The sequence below is a fragment of the Muscardinus avellanarius genome (assembly GCF_963383645.1).
Source record: "Muscardinus avellanarius genome assembly, chromosome: 7".
NCBI classification, from domain to species: Eukaryota; Metazoa; Chordata; class Mammalia; order Rodentia; family Gliridae; genus Muscardinus; species Muscardinus avellanarius.
The window spans coordinates 101073332-101078431 of NC_137793.1; positions in this window are offsets into that span (position 1 = coordinate 101073332).

Genomic DNA, 5100 nt, shown 5'->3' on the forward strand with positions numbered 1-5100 from the left:
GAACTCAAGAAATATAGCGTAAGATCTCACAACTTCTAAGTAGTGGGATTTTTGTTAGAACCTGGGAAATACACAATTAAGAATCTATCCTAAGGAAATATACAAAGAAGTATTCAAACATTTATACAAGGGCTCTAGATTAAATGTTACTTATAATAGTAGAAAATTATAATCATCCAAAATCTTCAAGAAGTTATAGTTAGTTCATTTAACATATCCACTAACTAAAAGAAATAATTAAAATATTCATGGTGAGACCCATGCTTGTGTGTGTGTGTGTGTGATTGTCCATAGGACAATCAAATCATGTATTTACTTATGTTTATGGCTCTAGACATTTTTCTATACATATACTCATGTACATTTACAAAATTGTGACCACACTGCTACTGCTATTTTATATGGTGGTAGTTCTTTCTCATTCATAAAATTTTCTGTTAATATAGTGTTAATATAGAGGCATTCCACCTCCAGCCCATTTTTTTTAATTCCTTTTTTTTTTTTTTTTTGGTGGTAATGGGGATGGACCCTTCTACCTCCAACCTACACTCCCAGACCTATTTTATATTTTATTTGGAAATAGGGTCTCTTAAGCCAACGAGGCTGGCTTCGAACCTGCGGGATTCTCCTGTCTCCACCTCCCAAGCATGGGGATAACAAGTGTGCACCACCACGCCAGGCTTATTCTTTATTTTGAAACAGGGTCTTACTCAGTTGAAGAGGACCTTGCTAAGTAGCTGAGGCTGTTCACAAACCGCGATCCTCCTGTCTCAGCCTCCCAAGTACTGGTATTACAAGCATGCTCTACTATTCCCAGCTGAGAATGATGCTCTTTAGCTCACAGAGAGATTGCCATCACTCACATGATACCTGACACATAGGAGGGCCTCAATAATATTTAAAATATTATTTAATATAAATAATTGATGATTAATAAAAATCATATTAACAAGCCAGGCATGTGGTGCCTGCTTGTAATCCCAGAATTTAGGCAGCTGAGATGGGAGGATTGCAGGTTCGAGGACAGCCTCAGCAAATAGTGAGCCTTTTGTTAACCTAGTGAGACCCTGTTTCAAATTAAAGAATGAAAAATAGGGCTGGGAGTGAAGCTTGGAGGTAGATGCCCCTGAATTCCATCCCTGGTACTAGAAAAAAAAAATAGATATGGGGTGTAGCTCAGAAGTAGAATGTCCCTGGGATTAATATTCAGTCTCTCTCTCTCTCTCTCTCTCTCTCTCTCTCTCTCTCTCTCTCTCTCTCACACACACACACACTATATTAACAGAAAATTTTATGAATGAGAAAGAACTACCACCATATAAAATAGCAGTAGCAGTGTGGTCACAATTTTGTAAATGTACATGAGTATATGTATAGAAAAATGTCTAGAGCCATAAACATAAGTAAATACATGATTTGATTGTCCTATGGACAATCTATACTGGTGCACACTAGACAATAAATATTCGCTGTTTGAATGAATGAAAAAATAACGATTTTAAAGTAGCAAAACCTCTTAGAAGAGTTACAGGAGATTCTTTCCTTCTGTTCTTTGCAACATTTTATATTTAACAAAAGGTAAACAGTGAGCATGATTTGTCTTTAGAGTAAAAAATATTATTGAGCCAGGTATGGTGGCACACTTGTAATCCCAGTACTTAGGAAGCTGAGACAGAAATCACAGGAGCGAAGCCAGCCTTAGCAACTTAGTGAGGTTTCAGCAACTTGGTGAGACCCTGTTGCCAAGTAATAAAATAAAAACGCTAGGGGCATAGTTCAGAGGTAGAATGCCTTTGGGTTCAATCCTCAGTATCACACACATATTAAAAAAAAACTTTATTATAAAACATAATCACTCTGGGAAACCCATTAGAAATTTGGGGATAAGAGTAGTAAATATAGATAACCTACAATCCAATAAAAATGTGGATCTTATTTTTGTTATATTTAACTTACTGTACTCATGCCATTAAAAAACATCATATATTTCAGAAAAACGAAAAGCCTACCATGACACGGCTAATTTTTATTGGGGCTACATGGAGAATCTAGACTTCTAGGCACGGAGCTTTTTCCATTGCACGGAGCTGCCTGCAGTTGCAGAGCATCAGTGAAGAGGGGCCTTGTGGGCGCTGCAGCCTCCACTCAGGGGCTCCTTCCCCATGAGCAGAACGATCTGCTAGTTAGTTATTTTAGCCAATCGGAAACCTTCAAATTTCTAAGAAGTACTTCGTTTCCATTTGATCTCAATCGCTTTTGGGGATTTGTGAACTTCCGAAAAGTGTTTCCAAGTTGATATGGGTGGGAAAAGTATATATGTATTATTTGGGGGGAGGAGTCCAGGGTTTTGATGAGCTTTGTAAAAGGATCAGTGACTTAAAAAAAAAAAAACAGAAAAAGGTTGAGAATAACTAAAGCTATAAAATCTGAAAGCAAGAGGAGGGGGAAATGATGATAAATAAAAGTCAAACAAGAAGGAAAGAAACCGGGACTGATTTTGTCTTCCTCTTTTTTATTCCTGGAACGTATTTGCTAATATGGAAATGATTCTGTTTTTTTGACATTGCTTCTGAAGCAGCAGTACCAGGAATGATAAGGATGCCTTAAGAACACAGACCAAATTACCTCTATGAAATGAACTTCATTATCATTTTTTTCCTCTAATGAAACATAAATGTGAAATGCTCTAAAAGTCACTTACAATGTTAAAAAGCAGCAGCATCCCGTCATATATGCGTGCCCTACAGGAAGTTTGTAAAACTTCTTTGAGCAAATGCTCAAAGAAGCATTTGCTTCTCTATGCATTTCACAATTATTGCTTAATTTAGAATTTAACTCTTTCTGAGCTCAATGCAAACAAATGCCCGTTACTTATCTCAACATTTATGTTAATTGGCCAGATAAAGGGACCTCTAGGATGTGATCTGGTGACTCAAAGGTTTATTTCACTAGACTTCCTGCAAATATTTCTCGGGCTACAATCTCAAATTTAGACAACAGATAGAAACAAAGCAAAAACAAATCTTCCTTAGACCCAAATTATATTTGCAAATGTAACTTTAGAACCGACACCTATCCAAATTATATGCCTCTACTATTCTCAGTCCGCTTTAGGGAATACACGCTTAAGCCATCCACCAATATAAGGACCATTCCTTGTCCTTTTTAAGGTGAAAGATGCTTATTTTGAAGACTAACCTACATAAACAGGTTGAGCTCCTGTTATTTCAAAACCAAATGTCTTTCCCCTGCTTCTTTAAAACATAATTGCTAAAATAGTCTTCAGACTCGCAATTCAACTCGATCAAAATCTTTTAAAGCATCTAGTTTTGAGCTGTTATCCCGGCATGGCAAATTAACCCAGTGGAAAAGAGAACCGGCACGCCAGTTCATTCACATTGAATTTTTCAGTATTCTCTGCCTTTTCCTCACCACTGCACCACATCAAATACCCAAATACTTTTGCATAAGTAACCAAATGACTATTTTTTTTAATTAAAATTCAAATGAGTCCACAAGATCCTGTCAAACTGCACGCTGTGGCTCAAGTCCCGGGACCAGTTACCACAGGCTGGCATCACGTGGAATGCAAATGCACGCCACCTTGCTGCTGGCTGTCTTGAATGCTAAATTTCCGGGCTCCCACTAAAGGCAACACCTCAGCCTTCCACTCCATGACTCCACGATGCACTAGGACCCAGGGAAGCACACTTGGTTAGAGAGAAAGCAAAGTCTGATCTGTACATCGTTTCAAAAAGCAAGGGACAGCAAGTTTTCAGAGCAGGGAAGTTTCCTCTCTGTCCTTTCTTCCTTCCAAGTAACCACAAACTAACAGCGAAGGAGAATGAGAGAAGAAAGAGGAGGAGAAGGAAAGTAAATATATCAAATATATCACTTACAGTTCCCAGAGTTACATGGGAATCTTCAAGATTCTGTCTCTAGTTTTCTGACAGGCGCCCTGTTCAGCCCCGACTTAGAGCAAGTCTTATCCCCCTTGTAGGAGGGGCTAAAATGTGGGCCCGGTCTCCTTGAGCCTCTGCAGATGTTTTAAGGTGGAATTAAAGAAGAGAGGGAGAGCAGTGCTCTTCTGTTAGAGGCTAATACTAGGAATGTAAATATTTAGATGCCAGAGCCAGACGTTGGAAGTCAGAAAACACACTTAAATGATATGTAAATTAATCTGTTCTAAATTGCAAGGGCTGTGAGTTTCGATTCGTGTCTGGGACTATTTCTTGACCTTAAGTAGCCACTACTTCCTCTTTTTTCCAAACAAGTAAGAACAAAATTGAAAAGATAGTAAATAACCTTGAGCATATTTGCATTCTTTAAGAAGGCAAAGTTTATAACAAACTCCAATATAAAATACATACAATTTAAAGAAGAACTGTGCAGGACCATCTGATAGAAGATTTTCTCCCCAAACTCAAAACCCCTGAGTTGATATTCATCATCTGATCATCATAATGATTTCATTGTAAATTTAGGATGAAAGGCCCTCCGACGAATGCCACGCATACGTTGAGATTTAGAGTCCTCAAAAAATGAAATCAGATGGAATTTCAAATCTGAAAATTTTGCAAATTCTGCCGAATTTGTTGTCCATGATATTGACATATCAAAGATATCTTAGACTTGACATGCTAACAGTACCCAATCATTACTTCTATTTTTTTAAAAAAAAAAGGAAAGTGAATTTTTTGTGTCACCTCTTACAATAATAAAATTCCTGGGAAGATGAAACTAATCAGAGGTAAGGGAGAAATTGACCTCAATTAAAATATGATGTAAGCATAGGTCTTGAGACTCTCTATGAACAATAGGAACTGTATTTTAAGAACTACATATCTATTAGTAGCTATATGTGCATCAATCTTTTGACCTAGAAATGGAAACAATAATTTGTATTTTTTCGTAATATTGGGGGTGGAACCCAGAGGCTTTTCTACCTCCAGGCTATACTCCCAGTCCTATTTTATACTTTATTTGGAAACAGGGTCTCACTAAGTTGCTGAGAGCCTCACTAAGTAGCTGAGGCTGGCTTTGAACCTGTGTGACCCTCCTGTCTCAGCCTCCCAAGAGCTGGGATTACAAGCATGCGCC